Below are 22595 nucleotides of genomic sequence, written 5' to 3' on the forward strand. Positions count from 1 at the left end.
GACGCTGCATGGCTTGGTGCTGCTGCCGGGGCTGAAACAAAGACCAAGCTTTTACTTTGGCCACGCTCTCCGACCTCCTCTGGTACCTTCACCCACACAGGCCACCCTTGTGCCCCTTCAGCTTGTTTGATCCAAGGGTTTTTGTATCAGCTCTTCCAAAAATGTCAGTTCTGGGAGCAAATCAGCCTGGATTCAATTCTCAACTTTGCCACTTACTGCACCTAACCTTGACCATATAAATAATGGGGTTATTTAACCTGTTTTCCCTTCTGTAAAATTGGGCCCATAATACCTATCTCCCTTGTAGGATTATTATGGATTGTTTTGAGAATGAAATGAATTAACAAACATAAAGAATTTAGAACAATGTCTAGCACCTAAAAAGTGTTCACCACTAACCATGTAAGTGATCGGGAATAATATCATTATCTTTGCATGGCTGACTTCTTCATCCAGGCATCAGCTCAAATAACATCTCTGCAAGGAAGTCTTCTCCATAATCCTACCTAGAGTCAATTCTCTCCCTCTCTTTCTCTCTTAAGTATTGCTATTTTATGTTCTGCATAGTCTCTATGACTATCTATAGTTAATAATTTATGAGTATACTTCTTCACTGTGATCCCCTATCTCTGCTGGAACCAAAGCTTCATGAACTGAGAGACTCTGTCTTTTCTCTGCTACATCTCTCACATCTAGCCAGAACAGTGCCCATCACTTGGGTGTGCAATAAATATTTGTTGAATGAACTAATGAATACACTATGTTCCTGGTTCTCTCCTCCCTGCACCTGGATCTAGGGCCCCCAAGGGGAGAGCACCCTACATGTTCCTCTTGTGCAGTCAGGACCCAGCAGAGTGGCTGGCACATGCGGCAAAGCAGAATCACACTTAATGCCTGCTGATTGATCGATGTATAAATGAGCTTTAGAGGCACCTTCAAGATAAGGGCTCAAAAAAAAAAAAAAATTGTTCTCGAGCCAGTCATTCCAAGACTGAAAGAGACAGGATTCCAAAGTTACATATGGAAAAAAGCAATATTCAAAGCAGAAGCCTAGCATAGAAAACAGACTTGCAGTTGCCAATGGGGAAGGGGCTGAGGGAAGAATAGAGTAGAAGGTTGACATTAGCATATACAAACTATTATATATGGGTTTCCCTGGTGGCTCAGTGGTAAAGAACCTACCTGCCACTGCAGGAGACCCAGGTTTGATCCCTAGGTCGAGAAGATCCCCTGGAGAAGGGAATGGCTACCTGCCCCAGGATTCTTGGTTGGAAAAGTCCATGGACAGAGGAACCTGGTGAGCTACAGTCCATGGGGTCACAAAAGAGTTGGACATGACTTAGTGACAAAACAGCAACAACTATTACATAGAGAATGGATAAGCTATAAGGCCCTACTGTATAGCACAGAGAACTACAGTCAATATCCCATGGTAAACCATCATGGAAAAGAATATTTTAAAAGAATATATATAAGTGTAACTGAATCACTTTGCTGTATAGCAGAAATTAAAACAGTATAAATCAAGTATGTATACCATGTTGATTCAGTTGTGTCCAACTCTTTGCCAGTACAATTTTTTTTTTTAATTTTTAAAAAGAAAAAAACAGGGCTTCCCTGGTGACTCAGTGGTAAAGAATCTGCCTATGCATGCAGGAAACACAGGTTCAATCCCTGATCTAGGAAGATTCCACATGCCACAGAGCAACTAAGCCCATGCCCCACAACTGTTGAGCCTGTGGTCTAGAGCCTGGGAGCTGTAACTACTGAAGTCTGGACTGCAACGAGAGAAGCCACTGCAATAAGAAGCCTGCACGCTGCAACTAGAGAATAGCCCACGCTTGCCGCAGCTTCAGAAAAGCCCGCACAGCAACGAAGATCCAGCACAGCCATAAAGAAATACAAATTTTTTAAAAAGAAAAGAAACAAAGCAAAAGTCCAAGAAGCTGCATTCCCAAGATTGCCCTGGCCCCAGCACACACTCTGAAGAACACACTTACGGGCTGGGCAGCTTTCTAATTATGGTGAGATCTTCGATTTAAAGTTAATACCAGAAAGGATGCTGTGTCTGGCTTCTGCATGAAATACGCAGTGAAAAGCCCACTGCCAGGGAAACCTCTGCCAAGCCCTAAGTACCAGCCACCCTGTGTTTCTCCTTTCCAACGATACCTGCAGCTCATAAATGCCTAGGCAGATGAAGGCCTTCTCTTTTGAGGTACCTCACCCCCAGAGACCTAGCAAAGTAATCTAGGGTGGAGTTGGCATCAGGATTTATTTTATGTGTCCCAAGTGATGGTGAGAAGTAGCCACTGCTGAGAATTGAGTCCTGAGCACCCTCCTGGCTCCAGGTCCAAGGTGATAAACTGAGCCCCCTCTTGTCAGACACAGTGCAGAAGGTTAGTTTAGCCCCCATGTCACCCACCACTCTCCCAACCTACCTACCACATTTCTTCAAGTCCAAGGTGTCACTGATTACAAGATACAAGATTATACACATCCTACCAAGAAAACCAAAAGATATCAACAATGACACTGTTGGTCATTAGACCAATAATTTATTACAAAAGAACAAAAATGTGACTATGTGTGTGTTAGAATCAATAAAAGTACAAAAACTCCCAGATTTCATCTAATGATCCAGATCTACAGCAAAAAAGTCAATGATCTGGCAACAGGGCCCACATTCCCATTGGTAACAAAGCAGTGAATGCAGCAATGAGGAGACGCAGGACAGTACACAGGGTCACCGGCTGGCTGTATCCTCTCGAAGGTGCACAGGCTCAGTGGCTGACCCTCCACACACCTGGGACTGCAAGATCCCTCCTCAGCAAGGCTCTGCTGCTGAGTCGCTTCAGTCCTGTCCAACTCTGTGAGACCCCATAGACGGCAGCCCACCAGGCTCCCCCGTCCCTGGGATTCTCCAGGCAAGAACACTGGAGTGGGCTGCCATCTCCTTCTCCAATGCATGAAAGTGAAAAGTGAAAGTGAAGGCGCTCAGTCGTGTCCGACTCTTAGCGACCCCATGGACTGCAGCCTACCAGGCTCCTCCACCCATGGGATTTTCCAGGCAAGAGTACTGGAGTGGGCTGCCATTGCCTTCTCTGCCAGCAAGGCTCTAGCATGTACTAATACCACATATTCTCTATATACCCAGGCCCCACACTAAGCCTCCATCCTCTGCTCTCACAGGTCTTCCCAGCTCACTCAGGTGCTTCTCCACAGATGCTGTGGCTTCAGTACAGGTATCACTGAGATATGGGTGCTCTCAGCCCTTGGTGTGGCCAGGAAGAGTACTTTGGGCAAAAAGAGCAGCCCTTTGTCTTCTCCCCAGTGTCGTATACAAACAGAGCCATTTTCCTTGTGCACTACGATGTGAAAAAGGTTGGGAAGTACAGCCCTGTGTGGAAGTAGAATTTGGGATCAGGAGATCAAGGATCCAACATCAGTCCTGGCAGTTGGTAGCTGAGTGACAGGTCATTCAGTCAGCCTGAAGCTCACTTTCTCCTCCATTAAATAGCGAGTAGCACGTGTGCACACACACAATGATGAAACGTGTATCACAGAATCCACGTGACAAATACATGTACTCATCTATATGAACAGTTTTGGGAAATGCTAGTCACCATCACTTTCTTCCCTCTCTGAGTGCCAAGTCAGACAACACCACACAAGTTGGGCATGTGCGGAAACTATGGTTGGAAGACTTTCTCTTACTGACTCCAAGTCACTTACAATCCAGCAGTGTGGGCAGGTGGAGAGAACCTTATATGATGAAAATAAATCCTTAGTGAGTAAATAGCTTACACTAAATCCATCAATAATTTGGGCCAAAGATGGGGAGACATACGGAGCATAAGGATGGAGTGGGTTGATAGGTATCTCAGGATCGGTTCAGTTCAGTTCAGTCGCTCAGTCGTGTCCGACTCTTTGCAACCCCATGAATCACAGCACGCCAGGCCTCCCTGTCCATCACCAACTCCCGGAGTTCACTCAAACTCATGTCCATCGAGTCGGTGATGCCATCCAGCCATCTCATCCTCTGTCGTCCCCTTCTCCTCCTGCCCCCAATCAAATTAGGAAATAAATGAGGAGCACCCAAGCTCTGTGTTAGCAGAGGAAGCCACTGAAATAACTGTGGGCCTTTTTTAACTTTTTCAATGAAATTGGCATCTTTTTCTACATTATTTTTTATTGGACCTAGAGCCTGTCATACAGAGTGAAGTAACTCAGAAAAAAAAAAAACAAATATCAGATATTAATGAATATATGGTAGAGATGATTGTATTTGCAAAGCAGAAATAGAGACACAGACACAGTAGAACAAACATATGGACACCAAGGACATGTCTTTTTTAAAAAGCACTTAAGCTTACTTTTTCAAATTCATGATGTAAACCAACAGCTTCCTTCCTAAACGCTTTGTTGCTGTCCCCCAACACCTAAAGGGTGTAAGGCATACTCTTAAGTGGGCTTTTTCTGCCACTATTCCCTGAAATCTCCCCATACAAGGCATACCACACAATCCAAACCTCACAGTCTATTAAAAAAAGATAAAAATAAAAACACGGGAATACTATACGTTGATCAACCACAGAGCAATCACGTAAGCATAATAAATGCAAAGATACCCATCAGCGTTTCTATTTATGTGTAACCAGCACGGTTGCCCTCTCCTTAATTATGCTCTTATTCACCGTAGGCATAGAGTCTGTCAGTGTGGGTCCGGTTGTAATTGAGCCCAGGAGCTCCGACCAGCAAAATTACGTGCCACACACCGAGCTGTTCCGTGCAACTTTTTCAAATGAATTACTGAAGAGATTTAAGAATTCTTCCAAAATGTCACAATAATAACTATTTTATCTTTTTTATGCCATAATTATGATTTGGAGCTTTGCTTTTCTTATTTCTTCCAGGCACACCACAACTCATGAATAAAATATGACAAGTTTGATAGCAGCCATTGGAGAGGGTTCATCTGTAACAGCAGACGTGCTCGGTGTACAAAGAGCTTTTGTATTCCAAAAGCCTTTGTTTCTGGGACGGGCTTTTATCTCAAAGAAGGACCACGTGCATTCTCTCTTCTCCCTTCTCTCCCTCCCATCTCCCCACAATCCCTGCCTTCAGCGTGGCACCTGAAAACATGTTTATTTTGTCTCTTAATGAGGATGTTTCTAAACAATTAGGGAACAAATAAAAAGACCAAAGAGTGCTCTGTTGGCTAGGAAACTGACTTGAAACAGCACATCAAACAATATTACTCAAAGAGACACAATCAGAACCATAGGCTAGTGGGCAAAATGTGTGACTGTGGGTCTTAAACATCATTCAGGTGATTCACCCATCTGGAAAGATATTTAAAGCACTCACAATGTTTCTTTCGAGAAGTTTCCTCTCCCCAGAAAAGACTGCCAGGTCCCTTCCAAGTTCAGATTCTGGTCTGTCTTTCAAAGAAATAAACGTGATAAAGAAAAGACAGGAACTTGCACAACCATCAGCATTTATCATATGGCCCCAGGGACATCAAACTTCAAATTTCCAGGTTTCATTTTTTTCAAGCAAATCTCTGAGCATCTTGTTCGAACATAGTAAACCATTCACATCCAAGTTTCCTTCCATATACACTTTTTCCCCCAGAGTTTGTTTCAATAAGAGTAAAAAAACAGCTTAAAGCCACTGCTTGCCTAGAACCTGAAGAACTGAGATGTTGACCTCCTGGATGAGCAATTTGCCAAACTTCTCCACTTGTGGGTTTATCTGTGAAGCATGACAAGAAAATCTAAGATTAAGCGGAGACTGAGAAACATTTCTAACATTCCTCCAGAAAATGAAACCTGGCATCATCAGGAAAACCAGAATGCAAAAGCTTCCGCATATGCTGCTGATTTCTTGTGTGTACTTTGCAGATGCACTGTGATGACTATTTTGGGAAACTGTAAACTCACAGGCTTTTTTTTTCATTTTCACCCAGATCCTCCAAGACAACAGGTAGTCTTGAACTGTGACTTCTTCTACCCACAAGAACCAGCGTACACACTGCTGTATGTTAAATGGATAACCAACAGGGTCTTACTATGTAGCACAGGGAACTCTGCTCAAGGTTATGTGGCAGCCTGGATGGGAGGGGAGTTTGGGGGAGAATGGATACATGTATATGTATGGTCGAGTCCCTTTGCTGTCCACCTGAAACTATCACACTGTTCTACCAATATAAAATAAAAAGCCGAAAAAATATATTTTAAAGATATTTGCAAGTACTAGGGTCAACATATGCTTTTATTTCAAAGAAATGGAAAGCAACTCATGAAAGCTATCCACTGTAAATATTTTACATTAAAAAAAAAAAAAGAACTAGCTCGAAGCCTAGTGAGTGGTGACTATATTGAGGCTGTAGTTTCAGAGGGAATGACTTTAATCATGTTGTCTTACCTAATGCCAGGTGGCATTAAATGTCATCTCAGCATCAAGTGACACTTCATGACATTAGGGAATGCAACAGTGGTGAGGTGCCGATAACAAATACATCCCCACACACACATTCATATGCCAGACATACTTGCTATGGGGACAGCAGGATAAGTCCGAATCTTTGGCAGATAAATAAGGTAGCAGCATGAATGCTCATTTTTTAAAAAAAAGCAAAAGTTTATTCCCTCAGGATAAGGCACAGTAGCAGTGTTCAGCACTCTGAGAAGCTGCCCATTTGTAGGTGCCAGGATGAGCCTTCCTTCCTGCAGACCTAATATTTCAAAGAAGCCATATAAAGCCAGGGAATCTGGCAGCAGCATTTAAATCTTCAACACACACTGTCAAACGAGGTTAGACGTCAAAGTTCAAGTTTAGGAGCAAAAGGAAACTAAGAACAGGAATTTCCTGGTGGTCCAGTGGCTAAGACTCCACTCTCTCAATGCAGGGGATCTGGGTTCGATCCCTGGACAGGGAACTAGATCCTGAATTCGTTGTTTAGTCACTAAATTGTATCCAACTCTTTGGGGATCCCATGGACTGTAGCTCACCAGGTTCCTCTGTGCATGGGATTTCCTGAGCAAGAATACTAGAGTGGGTTGCCATTTCCTTGTCCAGGAGATCTTTCTGACCCAGGGATCAAACCCCACCTTCTGCATCACCACACAGATTCTTTACCACTGAGCCACCTGGGAAGCCCAGATCCCACATGCTACAACTTTTGTTGTTGTTGTTCTTGTTCAGTCACCCAGTCGTGTCTAACTCTTTGTGACCCCATGGACTACAGCACGCCAGGCCTCTCTGTCCCTCACCATTATCACCAGTGCAACTTTAACACACACACACACACACACACACACAGATCCCCTGGGCCCCAAGGAAGATCAAAGATTCTACACGTTGCAACAAAGACCCAGCACAGCCAAATAAATGAATACATTTTTTTTAAAAGAGAAAGGAAGATAAAGAGATGACCAAATCAGTGCCATGTACACCAGTAGCAACACTGCCTGAAATTCTAAGAAATCCTGTTTTTAAGTCAAAGGACCTCAAGGGGCAGACCTCAGGGTCTTGACTGACAGGTCTGGGAGCTGCCTTCTAGCACCACAGGCCCTAGTCAGCACTCCATCTCTGCCCCACTGCCTGGGGCATCCCACACCCCATCTCCCTTCTTCTTGTCCCACCCAGGCCCGTGAGGGCAGTGAAAGGACGGCACTCATTAGATCCACTTTTCCCAGATTAAGCCTAGAGACTCGTGATCTGGGACACGAGACCCATCTACATGTGCACCAACACCGGTGTGTACAAAAACGTTTCCCAGGCTCTCCAATCATAACCCCGAATGCAGCTGGTCAGGGGTGTCCTAGATATAACCTGAGTAGCTGAGAACTAAACAGGCCCCACTAGCCAAACCAACCTAAAAGATGAATCAAACACACTTAAGATCATCAGAGTTACCCATACTCCAGCTTAAAAGATTCCAGTGATGGCTCAGGAAATATTGACATTTCCCAATTTGAGTGTTAGACCTCCTCGTTCCTTTGTGTAGGAGGGCATGGTGGCTACTACGTGGAGGCTCCCTCCCCACTCTGAGCTATATAGCTGCTGTGTGTTCTGGGACTTTTGTTTGGCAACTGTGCTGTGCTAAGTCACCTTAGTCATATCCAACTCTTTGCAACCCCATGGACTGTAGCCCACCAGGCTTCTCTGTTGTGGGATTTTTCAGGCAAGAATACTGGAGTGGGTTGTCATTTCCTCCTCCAGGGGATCTTCCCTACCCAGGGATTAAACTGGCATCTCTTCTCTTAGTTCTGCATTAGCAGGCAGGTTCTTTACCACTAGCACCACCTGGGAAGCCCCAGGCAACTGGGGAGGAAAAAAAGAAGGATCTGTTAGGATGGCAGCCTGCAGGTAGAAAATGATGTCTATTCACTTTGGGCAGGTTTGAACTTCTGTGTCTAGAAGGTAAGAGCTCAGAAAAAATGAAATATTTTCCTGAGAGATTTTGTGCATTCTGGGCAAAGCAGTGATAATTAGGGGCCAGGAAACAAAGTTTGGAATAACTGGAATCAGAGTCTTTCTCCTACTTAAAGCTAGGAACGCTCTGTTCCTCCAAGGGGCTGAGTCCCAAGCCAAAGTAGGGAGAACAGCTCTGTCTTCAAATGGAGCAAGTGCCTTCTGGGTCCCTGAAGACTGGCATCCCTGGGGTCCTGGGCAAAGCACCCTGGATGGAAGTAATGATTCATAAGAGATTCTACCAGTTCTGGAGACAATGAACCTTCTCCTAGCAGATTTCTGAACTGGTCAAAACAGGAAAAAAAAAAAAAAGAACATGCCCAATGGTGGATGAAGCTGTCAGACTGAGTGGTGAGGTGTCCTAAAGGGCCCTCAGAAAGACCTGGGCTTCCTGAGATGTTGCACAGAAAACTAGAGGTTCTTTTTGGACAGAAAGGAGCAAGCATAGATATTTTTGCGGTTATTATCAATCCTGTATCCTGGAGGAAGGCATGACAGCAGCACAGCACACCAATACTGTATGGTTCCATTGGTATTCACAGGTTTATGGATCCCAGTAATGTCTGAAGTGCAGTGAAGTCGCTCAGTCATGTCCAACTCTTTGCAACCCCATGGACTGTAGCCTACCAGGCTCTTCCATCCATGGAATTTTCCAGGCAAGAGTACTGGAGTGGGCTGCCAAGCCATTAGAGCTATTATTAAAAAAGCAAGAGAATATACACAATGGAGTATTACGCAGCCATTAAAAAGAATACATTTGAATCAGTTCTAATGAGGTGGATGAAACTGGAGCCAATTATACAGAGTGAAGTAAGCCAGAAAGAAAAACACCAATACAGTATACTAACGCATATATATGGAATTTAGAATGATGGTAATGGTAACCTGTATGTGAGACAGCAAAAGAGACACAGATGTATAGAACAGTCTTTTGAACTCTGTGAGAGAGGGAGAGGGTGGGATGATTTGGGAGAATGGCATTGAAACTTGTATAATATCATGTATGAAACAAATCACCAGTCCAGGTTCGATGCATGATACTGGATGCTTGGGGCTGGTGCACTGGGACGACCCAGAGGGATGGTACGGGGAGGGAGCAGGGAGGGGGGTTCAGGATGGGGAACACGTGTATACCTGTGACGGATTCATGTTGATGTATGGCAAAACCAATACAATATTGTAAAGTAATTAACCTCCAATTAAAATAAATTTGTATTTTAAAAAAATAATAAAAAAATAAAAATAAAAAGGCAAGAGATAACAAGTTTTGGTGAAAATGTGGAACCAAGAGAACTTTTGTGCACTGTTGATGTGAAGGCAAATCGATACAACCACTATGGAAAACAGTATGGCGGTTCCTCAAAAAATTACAAATAAAACTACCATGTAATCCCACTTTTGGATATATATCCAAAGGAAATTAAATCACACCTCAAGCAATATCCACACCTCTGTGTTCACAGCAGCATTGTTTACAATAGCCAAGATACAGAAACAGCCTCTGTCCATCAGCAAATGAATGAGGAAAGAAAATGTGGTATTCATACATATATATACAGTGAAGTATTATTCAGTCACTTAAAAAAGGAAATCCTGACGTTTGCAACTACATGGATGAAACTTAAGGGCACCATGCTAAGTGTAATCAGTAAGACGGTGAAAAACAAATACAGTATGATCTCACATGTGGAATCTAAAAAAAAACCTTACATAGAAACAAAGAGAAGAATTTTGGTTACTGGGGATGGAGTGGAAGAAATGAGATGGAGGTAAAAGATACAACCTTGCAGCTACAAGATGCATAAGTTCTGCTGATCTGAGGTACAGCATGGTGACTATGGTTAACAATACGGCATGACATACTTGAAAGTTGCTGCAAGAGTAGATCTCTTTTTACTGAGATATAATTAACATACAACTACCACATTTGTCTCAGGTATACCACAAAATGATTTGATATTTGTAAATATTGCAAAACAATTGTCACAAAAATATCCATCGGCACACATACTTATAAATTTTTTCTTTTGATGAAAGCTTCTAAGATCTGCTTGCTAAGAGAGACCTTAAATGTTCTCACCACCCACACACACCACAATGGTAATTATGTGAGCTAACAGGTACTAACTAACTTCATTGTACTCGTTTCACAATACGCACATACAGCAAGTCACCATACTGCACACTTTAAATATATTCAAAGTTACATATTAATCATATCTTGATAAAGTGGGGTAGGGTGGAGAACAAGCCATGAGTAGCATTAAGAAAAGGCAATGGCAACCCACTCCAGTACTCTTGCCTGGAAAATCCCATGGATGGAGGAGCCTGGTAGGCTGCAGTCCATGGGGTCGCTAAGAGTCGGACACAACTGGGTGACTTCACTTTCACTTTTCACTTTCGTGCATTGGACGAGGAAATGGCAACCCACTCCAGTATTCTTGCCTGGAGAATCCCAGGGACGGTGGGGCCTGGTGGGCTGCTGTCTCTGGGGTCGCACAGAGTCGGACACGACTGAAGCGACTTAGCAGCAGCAGCAACAGCATTAAGAGAATTCAGTGCCAAAGCATCACTGTGTGGGCTTCTTTGATAAGGCTCTAGGTTAGCTCTTTTAGGGGAACACTGAGCTGAAGCTCTGTGGAAATTAACAAGAAATAAATACAGTAGTTCCTTGGTATCCATGGGGAATAGGTTCCAGGACCCCTTCAGATAACAAAATCCATGGATGCGCGAGTCCTTCATATAAAATGGTCTCAGTTCAGTTCAGTTCAGTAGCTTAGTCGTGTCCGACTCTTTACGACCCCATGAACTGCAGCACGCCAGGCCTCCCTGTCCATCACCAACTCCTGCAGTCCACCCAAACCTATGTCCATTGTGTCGGTGATGCCATCCAACCATCTCATCCTCTGTCATCCCCTTCTCCTCCTGCCCTCAATCTTTCCCAGCATCAGGGTCTTTTCAAATGAGTCAGCTCTCCGCATCAAGTGGCCAAAGTATTGGAGTTTCACCTTCAACATCAGTCCCTCCAATGAACACCCAGGACTGATCTCCTTTAGAATGGACTGGTTGGATCTCCTTGCAGTCCAAGGGACTCTCAAGAGTCTTCTCCAACACCACAGTTCAAAAGCATCAGTTCTTTGGCGCTCAGCGTTCTTTATAGTCCAACTCTCACATCCATTCATGACTACTGGAAAAACCATAGCCTTGACTAGACGAACCTTTGTTGGCAAAGTAATATCTCTGCTTTTTAATATGCTGTCTAGGTTGGTCGTAACTTTCCTTCCAAGGAGTAAGCATCTTTTAATTTCATGGCTGCAATCACCATCTGCAGTGATTTTGGAGCCCTGAAAAATAAAGTCGCCCACTGTTTCCCCATCTATTTGCCATGAAGTGATGGGACTGGATGCCATGATCTTAGTTTTCTGAATGTTGAGCTTTAAGCCAACTTTTTCACTCTCCTCTTTCACTTTCATCAAGAGGCTCTTTAGTCCTTCTTCCCTTTCTGCCATAAAGTTGGTGTCATCTGCATATCTGAGGTTATTGATAGTTCTCCCAGAAATCTTGATTCCAGCTTCTGCTTCCTCCAGCCCAGTGTTTCTCATGATGTTCTCTGTATATAAGTTAAATAAGCAGGGTGACAATATACAGCCTTAACATATTCCTTTCCCTATTTGGAACCAGTCTGTTGTTCCATGTCCAGTTCTAACTGTTGCTTCCCGACATGTATACAGTTTTCTCAAAAGGTAGGTCAAAAATGGTCTAGTATTTGCATATAAGCTACACACATACTCCCATACACTTTTAACTATCTCTAGATGATTCATAATACCTAATGCAATGTAAATCCTATATAAATAGTTGCCAAAGAAAAAAACTGAAGTTTTGCATTTTGGAAATTTCTAGATCTATTTTTCCTTTCTGAATACATTTGATATGTGGTTGGCTGAATCTGCAGATGCAAAACCTATGGATACAAAGGGCCAACTATACTGAAATACCCTCAGATTTGCATGTGGGGCTCATGAAAGGAGGCAGGTTCACGTAAGAGTCAAGTTTAAAGGCAATGAGAGACAAACTCAGGTAAAAGCAGGGGAGCACAGGGTGGAAGAAGACAGAGTTTGTCAAGCAGGTCCACATCTAAGCCCCACAGCTATGCTACTCATCAGTTGCATGACTATTCTGAGTCTCAAGTTTCTTACTTGTAAAATAAAACTCCCCACCTCTAAGATTGTCATGGAATATGGTAAACTCAATAAAGATCTATTCCTTCTCAATCCTTTCCTTTTGTCCTCCCAACCTACTGATTGTGCACTGATTTTGATATATTTGGTACATAGAAAAGAGAAAAACAAAAACATTCACAGACTCTCAGTGATAGAAGAGACTCTGAAACAGTGGTCCTCAACTGGGGTGATTTTGCAGGACATTTAAGAAGCTGAAGTTGAATGGTTCTATGAAGACCTACAAGACCTTTTAGAACTAACACTCAAAAAAGATGTCCTTTTCATTAGAGGGGACTGGAATGCAAAAGTAGGAAGTCAAGAAACACCTGGAGTAACAGGCAAATTTAGCCTTGGAATACTGAATGAAGCAGGGCAAAGACTAATAGAGTTTTACCAAGAAAATGCACTGGTCATAACAAACACCCTCTTCCAACAACACAAGAGAAGACTCTACACATGGACATCACAAGATGGTCAACACCGAAATCAGATTGATTATATTCTTTGCAGCCAAAGATGGAGAAGCTCTATACAGTCAACAAAAACAAGACCAGGAGCTGACTGTGGCTCAGATCATGAACTCCTTTTTGCCAAATTCAGACTTAAATTGAAGAAAGTAGGGAAAACCACTAGACCATTCAGGTATGACCTAAATCGAATCCCTTATGATTATACAGTGGAAGTGAGAAATAGATTTAAGGGCCTAGATCTGATAGATAGAGTGCCTGATGAACTATGGAATGAGGTTCATGACATTGTACAGGAGACAGGGATCAAGACCATCCCCACGGAAAAAAAATGCAAAAAAGCAAAATGGCTGTCTGGGGAGGCCTTACAAATAGCTGTGAAAAGAAGAGAAGAGAAAAGCAAAGGAGAAAAGGAAAGATATAAGCATCTGAATGCAGAGTTCCAAAGAATAGCAAGAAAAGATAAGAAAGCCTTCTTCAGCAATCAATGCAAAGAAATAGAGGAAAACAACAGAATGGGAAAGACTAGGGATCTCTTCAAGAAAATTAGAGATACCAAGGGAACATTTCATGCAAAGATGGGCTCGATAAAGGACAGAAATGGTATGGACCTAACAGAAGCAGAAGATATTAAGAAGAGGTGGCAGGAATACACAGAAGAACTGTACAAAAAAGATCTTCACGACCCAGATAATCACGATGGTGTGATCACTGACCTAGAGCCAGACATCCTGGAATGTGAAGTCAAGTGGGCCTTAGAAAGCATCACTACAAACAAAGCTAGTGGAGGTGATGGAATTCCAGTTGAGCTATTTCAAATCCTGAAAGATGACGCTGTGAAAGTGCTGCACTCAATATGCCAGCAAATTTGGAAAACTCAGCAGTGGCCACAGGACTGGAAAAGGTCAATATTCATTCCAATCCCAAAGAAAGGCAATGCCAAAGAATGCTCAAACTACCACACAATTGCACTCATCTCACACGCTAGTAAAGTAATGCTCAAAATTCTCCAAGCCAGGCTTCAGCAATATGTGAACCGTGAACTTCCTGATGTTCAAGCTGGTTTTAGAAAAGGCAGAGGAACCAGAGATCTAATTGCCAACATCCACTGGATCATGGAAAAAGCAAGAGAGTTCCAGAAAAACATCTATTTCTGCTTTATTGACTATGCCAAAGCCTTTGACTGTGTGGACCACAATAAACTATGGAAAATTCCGAAAGAGATGGGAATACCAGACCACCTGACCTGCCTCTTGAGAAACCTATATGCAGGTCAGGAACCAACAGTTAGACCTGGACATGGAACAACAGACTGATTCTAAATAGGAACAGGAGTACGTCAAGGCTGTATATTGTCACCCTGCTTATTTAACTTATATGCAGAGTACATCATGAGAAACGCTGGGCTGGAAGAAACACAAGCTGGAATCAAGATTGCCAGGAGAAATATCAATAACCTCAGATATGCAGATGACACCACCCTTATGGCAGAAAGTGAAGAGGAACTCAAAAGCCTCTTGATGAAAGTGAAAGAGGAGAGTGAAAAAAGTTGGCTTAAAGCTCAACATTCAGAAAATGAAGATCATGGCATCCGGTCCCATCACTTCATGGGAAATAGATGGGGAAACAGTGGAAACAGTGTCAGACTTTATTTTTGGGGGCTCCAAAATCACTGCCGATGGTGACTGCAGCCATGAAATTAAAAGACACTTACTCCTTGGAAGGAAAGTTATGACCAACCTAGATAGCATATTCAAAAGCAGAGACATTACTTTGCCAACAAAGGTTCGTCTAGTCAAGGCTATGGTTTTTCCTGTGGTCATGTATGGATGTGAGAGTTGGACTGTGAAGAAGACTGAACGCCGAAGAATTGATGATTTTGAACTGTGGTGTTGGAGAAGACTCTTGAGAGTCCCTTGGACTGCAAGGAGATCCAACCAGTCCATTCTAAAGGAGATCAGCCCTGGGATTTCTTTGGAAGGAATGATGCTACAGCTGAAACTCCAGTACTTTGGCCACCTCATGCGAAGAGTTGACTCATTGGGAAAGACTCTGATGCTGGGAGGGATTGGGGGCAGGAGGAGAAGGGGATGACAGAGGATGAGATGGCTGGATGGCATCACTGAATCAATGGACATGAGTCTGGGTGAACTCCGGGAGTTGGTGATGGACAGGGAGGCCTGGCGTGCTGCGATTCATGGGGTCGCAAAGAGTCGGACACAACTGAGCAACTGAACTGAACTGAACTGGAGACATTTTTGGTTATCACAACTGGGCATAAGGATACCACTGGTGCCTACTGAGTAGAGGACAGGGATGCTGCTAAATACCCTATGAGACACAGCACAGCCCCAATAGCAAAGAATGGTCTGGCCCCAAATGTCAACAGTGACAAGATTGAGAAACTCTGCCTGAGAGGACCTCTAACCCAATCTCTCTCTCTAATATCTCTGACAGATGGTCTTCCTGGCTTTTATGTGGATACTCGCAGGGACAGATACTCACCACCTCCTAAAAAACCCATTCCTTTATCCATCAGCTCTACTGCAGAATGTCTCTCTGTAGATTAAATCAAAATTTAAAACTTTCTACTAGTTGGTCCTACTTGTGCTCTTTCCTCCTCCACAGAATAAATCTAAAACCTCTTGAGCTTGTCAAGTGGTTGGAGCATTGAAGATCCTGGTATGCAAACCCCTGGAGGAAAACAGAACTTGAACAACCAGAGTCCTTGCCCTCAGGAAGCTTACACCCTAACTGAGGAAACAGAGAGATGATCAAGCTGCAAAATAAGGCAAAATAAAATGTGGACTGAAGATGATTTTAATATTCCATACCCTCCAGAAGAAATATGCCATACCCTCCATGTATTCCCTGGTAGTTCAGTTGATAAAGAGTCTGCCTGCAGTGCAGGAGACCTGGTTCGATCCCTGGGTCAGGAAGATCCCTTGGAGAAGGGAATAGCTACCTACTCAAGTATTCTTGCCTGGAAAATCCATGGACAGAGGCGCCTAGCAAGTTGCAATCCATGGGGTCACAAGAGTTGGACATGACTGAGCAACTAAAACACCACCAGGAGAAAGAACTCATTCAATTCTGAAGTCATCCAGGATGGGTCAAGAAAAAAAATGTGATACATGTGAAGGAAGTTAAAGAGGCAGAAATGGAGACATCTCTGGATGATGAGAGAGCACAGCGTGACATCATCAAAGAACAACACATACTCAAGGATCAGACGTGTGATGGACAGGTCTTAGAATCAGGAATGTGATGTGGTGGGAAACGAGAACATAAAGATGAGGTGACAGGTCTCCAATGTTATGTGAAGGAGTGTGTATTCTTCAGGACACACTCAGAACAGAGCAATGTGTGGCAGGTCCTATTGGAGGACAATGCTGGCCACAGCTTGGAGTGTGGACTAGAGAAAAGTGGGATTAGCAATGGTATGAGGGGAAATCAGAATGAGAGATTGTTTGGGAAGGAAAGAGATAGGTATGTGTTATGGACTAAATTGTGTGCCCCCACACACACACATACAAATTCCATGCTGAAGTCCTAACCCCCAATGTGATGGTGTTTGGAGGTGGGGCCTTTGGGAACTAATTAGGTTCAGATGAAGTCCTTGGAGTGATCTGGACATTACATCCCTATTAAGGTGGCCTAAGGATGATGGCATAGGTTCTTCTGGTTCATACTGAACCATTAAAATAACCAGGTCTTCTTCTCATAAGCTGCTCTCAACATAGTCTTGGGCAGCTGAGCCATTAGGAACTACTTTATACTCAATTCCTATGAAATTTCATCCTGTCCGTTTCAGTTCCTGGCTCTTGTTTATGGGGATATGAGGACCTTGATTTGACATTCAGGGAAGGAGTTATTCCTCCCAGCTCTTCAACACCTCCAGCAACAGCTGTGGCATAGGGGACCTGGGCAGTCTTTGGGTTGGTTGGGGGTGGGTGAAGGAGGGTTTGGTTTCTGCTGGTTTGCAGCTTCACTCTCAGCTTCTTTCCTGCTTGCCTCACTCAGATCCTGGCAAAGGTACCCAGGGTCTTTGTCTGAGAGCAACAGATGAGGGCAGCCCTTCAGGTCATGGCACCCCTCATGACCGCCTGCACACCTCACTGTCAGAAACCACAGAGGTTCTTCCCTGTCCTGTGAGGGGAAGTAAGAGAAGAAATGCCAGAGACATGGACTGTGGGGAAGGGGTTCTGTCCTATCCTCACTTGATATAACGTAAAATAACTGAATTGAGTGAAATAGCATTAAGAGTGACATTCTTTTATTTTTGCCAACAGAGCTGTGTGATTCTGAACTTTTCACAAAGTCTAAAAACAATCAAGTCCATAGGCTGACATTAAAGCTCTACACTGCAATGTACTGTCAAATATAAATCTCTAAAATGGCAAATCTATAGGGAGAAAATTATAGAAATTAGACTCGCTATAATTTTGAAAACTGAAGTTTTATGTTGCAGTCATTTGTGTTATATCCATTCTGTTATTCTCTTTTAATGTCACCTAAAGGCAGTCAATTATCCTTTGCGGGGGAGGCCTTTCTTTTTTGACATGATCACGTCCTCCCTTTTTTGATATTAAAATATCTTTTCTCCATAAATATTGGTGAAATGAATAGATGATTCTTAACATATTCGCAGCCTTACTTGGCAAAAATAAAAAATTGAAGACTCTGCATCATTTCCTAAATGTTTTCTGTAACTTTACCAGATTGTGAAACCCAAAATTCCAGGAGCTGTTGACCCAAAGGTCTGATAAGTACACCTATGTTGTCTTCATCCAGGTTGCTGATGAAAAATGCCAGCCCAGAGAGGATTATGTACAAAATCAGACAGCATGGCCCTGAGGACCACCATTCAGGTCAATATCAATCCATGACTCAACACATTTAGGATATGTTTGTTCAACTAACTATAAATCCACCTATTTTATTTTCTTGGCTCCAAAATCACTTCTGATGGCTACTGCAGCCATGAAATTAAAAGATGCTTGCTCCTTGGAAGGAAAACTATGACAAACCTAGACAGTGTGTTAAAAAGAAGAGACAACACTTTGCTGATAAAGGGCCATATAGTCAAAGCTATGGTTTTTCCAGTAGTCATGTATGGACATGAGAAATGGACCATTAAGAAGGCTGAGTGCCGAAGAATTGATGCTTTTGAACTGTGGTGCTGGAGAAGACTCTTGAGAGTCCCTAGGACTTCAAGGAGATCAAACCAGTCAATCCTAAAGGGAATCAGTCCTGAATATTCATTGGAAGGACTGATGCTGAAGCTCCAATACATTGGCCACCTGATGTGAAGAGCTGACTCACTGGAAAAGACCCCAATGCTGGGAAAGACTGAGGGCAAGAGGAGAAGATGGTGGGGGTGCCAGAGGATGAGATGGTTGGATGGCATCACTGACTCAATGGACATGAGTTTGAGCAAATTCCAGGAGACAGTGAAGCGCAGGGAAGCCTGGTGTGCTGCATTTCATGGGGTCATAAAAAGTCGGACACGATTGGGCAACTGAACAGCAATGACAGATTATCAACAAGCTCACATTCAACCATCATGCCCAAAGAGTAGCTTGAGAGACTGTGCTTAAGTCCCCACTGAAATCAAAGTATACATGTATATGAGATAACAATGGATGAACTGGTTGAAAATCCAGAAGTACTTGAGGGTTTTTTCCTGTTCATTATGCATTTTCCCTTCTTCCTGTAACTACACTACGGTTTTCCTTTGAAGAACCACCACTCAACCACTTTCAGTCTATTGGGTCCAGGTCTTGACTCCACCCCTCAACTCTATGGGTGGATATGCAGCTGGCCAGGCTGGCCAATCAGCATCATCCACCTTTCTGAGTATAGTATTTGGGTCAGGGATAGGTGTAAGACTGATGACAATTCAAAAGGACAGTTCTAAAGTTTTTTTTTTTTTACTTAATGACAAAGAAAGGCATCTTTCCACTGACATTCTGGAGAGAATATGATAAAAACCTGGGATCCTAGGGGCAACCTGAAGTGAAGTGAAGTCGCTCAGTCGTGCCCAACTCTTTGTGACCCTATGGATAGTAGCCTGCACCAAGCTCCTCCGTCCATAGGATTTTCAAGGCAAGAAGTACTGGAGTGGGTTGCCATTTCCTTCTCCTAGGGGCAACCTAGCTCCCCAAAAGAACAGCCTGCATGCATATAACCAGCCCCAAACAGTAGAGCTAAAAACTGAAGAGAAAGTGAGATTGTCATGATGACATCATTAGAGTACCTTAATCCACAAGGATTCAAGTCACTTCTATCCCTAACACTGGTTACATGAGTCAATTAAATTTCTCCTTTTGACTTAAGCCACTTGAGTTGTCTGTTGATTACTGCAAGTAAAAGAGCTTGACTGGTATGTAAGATTCTTTCAAAAATATGAGTTTGGCAAGTCCTATCATTTCATTTATCACACATTTAGTATGTACCTTCACAGTTCAAGGCACTGTGCTAAACTCAGGGATACAACTGAGAATAAATTTGGTTCTGACCTTTAAAGAGGTAGTTTAGTGAAGGAGACTGACATGTGAGAACATATGTGTTCAGGGCCAGAGCCAAGGATAATTAATGTAGGAGCACGCAGATCAAACTGAACAGATTCTACCTTTCAGGGTCCACAAAGCCATCAGAGAAAGGTGACATCTGAATAGATTCCTTGTCTTCAACATTTACTCATTTATTTGGCTGCTTTGGATCTTAGTTACAGCACGCAGGATCTTCATCACCACACGTGGACTCTAGTTTGCAACACGTGGGCTCAGTAGTTGCTGTGGGCTCTCCGGTATGGCAAGGCAGATTCCTAAGCACTGGACCACCAGGGAAGTCCCTCAGTGGATTCTTGAACCAGCTCCAGGGGAGTCAACAATTTCTCTTCTAATGTTCCCATGTGTTTAATTAAGAAAGAAATCTAGAAATCTTTCTGGAAGAGCCTTTAAGATCACTAAGTTATGCTTTCTGAAACTCAGAATTTCCCCTTTAAAAAAATAATAATTATAAAGTGTATATATCTACCCTTTCATCACCTCCCTCATTCTCCATGATTTCCCTAAGATTATAAGACAGAGGTTGAATGATCAAAACTAAGTTTATTCTCTTTCTCCAGATGAGATTATCTGAGCTTCGGGGCTAGAACTTGCTTAAGGCACTCTGAAACTCTTTCCATTTCATAACTAAATTGGACTTTCACTTTCTGTTTGTTCCACACTGTTCCATATTAAGATCATTTTTCTAGAAGGCAAGACTGAGCCAAATAAAAAGAAAAGTGTTTCTGCAGTCATCTGTTAATCTTATACCTCCCATACCAAGCATGATTCCCATTCTTATCTTTTTCTTCTATTTCTCCAAGACACAGTCAATGGTAAGATTTTAGAAACATGGTAATTTCTAGTACATGAGATATATATCTGAAATTTCCTATTTAAAGGACAATAATTGGGGCAAAGAATAATTTTGTGGTGTCCCCAGTTATAACTTTAATACAGAAAATTCACAAAGAAGAGTTGGTTTTCTCTGTCATTTGTATAAGAGATGTTTATAAATTTTTGCCACCTCACAGTTCCTGCTATAGGAACAGGTACTCTCAAAGCTGACTAAAGATAGAGTTAGCATCAGATCATCTCAATAAATGCAAGAAAAGCACCTGACCAAAATACAACAACCTTTCATTATAATAGAAGGGAAGAACTCTTAAAAAGTAGATTAAAAAGTTCTAAGCACAAGGGTAGAAAAGGTAACTGTGTTTGGTGGCAGATGTTAACTATATTTGTTGTGATCATTTCTTATTACATACAAATATCAAATCATTATGTGTCAGGAATGCCTAACACGGCTCCTGACATTACTGACAATTATGCTGTACAAATGAAACCAAGATAATGTTATATGTCAACTATATACCTCAAAAAAAGCCTCTCCACAACCTAGAAATAGATTACAATCTCCTCATTTTGATACAGGGCATGTACCTCCAAAAAATCCTACAGGTAACATCATATTTGATGGTAAAGCACTGAATGCTTTCTCTCAAAGATGGGGACAAAAATGTTCTGCATCACTTCTATTCAGCATTGTACTAGAAGTCCTGAACTGTGCAATAAGGCAAGAAAAGAAATCAATGACAAAAGATTAGAAAGAATGAAGCAAACTGCCATTATTAACAGATGCTGCTGCTGCTGCTAAGTTGCTTCAGTCGTGTCCAATTCTGTGTGACCCCATAGACTGGCAGCCCACCAGGCTCCCCCGTCCCTGGGATTCTCCAGGCAAGAACACTGGAGTGGATTGCCATTTCCTTCTCCAATGCATGAAAGGGAAAAGTGAAAGTGAAGTCACTCAGTCATGTCCAACTCAGCAATCCCATGAACTGCAGCCCACCAGGCTCCTCCATCCATGGGATTTTCCAGGCAAGAGTACTGGAGTGGGGTGCCATTGCCTTCTCCACATTAACAGATAACATCATTGTAAATGAAGAAAACCTTACAGAAGACATGAAAGAAAAAAAAAACCAGAACAAGTAAGTGGATCTAACAAGATCTCAAGAAGAATGGTCAATATATAAAAGTTAATTGCAATTCTAACAAACAGAAACAATTAAAAGTGAAAGTTAAATGGTACTACATTTTAAATAGGTTTTTAAAATCTAACATCAAAGAGTATATCCAATGAAAGGTGTCCAACACCTCCACACTAAGAGCTACAAAATAATGCTGAGAGATATTTTTTAAAACCTGAACTGATGGAAAGATATATAATGTTCATGCGTTAACCCATAGAAAGCTCAATATTTTTAAGATGCACATTATCCCAAATTGATACATAGATTTAATACAATTCATATCAAAACTCCAGTAGAATTTTTTTAAGAAATTGAAAATTTTTGTTGATGTTTAGTAGAAACCAATGCAATACTGTAAAGGATTATCCTTCAATTTAAAAAAAGAAAAAGAAAAACTGATGCTAAAATGTAAATTTAAATTGAAAAAATCTAGAATTACCAAGAAATAATGAAAAAAGACCAAAGCTGCAATTACTACACTATCTGATTTCAAGACTTACCATAAAGCTGCAATGATCGAGAGTGTGATAATAGTGTAAGAATAAAGCTACAGATCAGTGAAACAGAATAGACAGCACAGTCATCTGATTTTTTAATAGATTCACCAAGTTAATGAAATAGGAAAAGTCTTTTTAACAAATGGTGCCAGAATATCTGGATATCTTTATTTTAAAAAATGAGTCTCAACTTTTATCTCATAATTAGATGGTAAAGAATCTGCCAGCAATGCAGAAGACCTGGGTTCAAGCCCTGGGTTGGGAAGATCCCCTGGAGAAGGGAACGGCTAACCACTCCAGTATTCTCACCTGGAAAACCCCATGGGCAGAGGAACCTGGCAAGCTACAA

General features: G+C 42.3%; 1 protein-coding gene across 5 annotated transcripts in view; it reads right to left on the minus strand.

Annotated features, from left to right (window-relative positions):
• Positions 1 to 22595, minus strand: part of NELL1 (neural EGFL like 1) — a 1046196-nt gene that overhangs the window by 945665 nt on the left and 77936 nt on the right. The window lies entirely within an intron of this gene.

The sequence above is a fragment of the Bubalus bubalis genome, chromosome 5 (assembly GCF_019923935.1).
Source record: "Bubalus bubalis isolate 160015118507 breed Murrah chromosome 5, NDDB_SH_1, whole genome shotgun sequence".
Classification (NCBI taxonomy): Eukaryota; Metazoa; Chordata; class Mammalia; order Artiodactyla; family Bovidae; genus Bubalus; species Bubalus bubalis.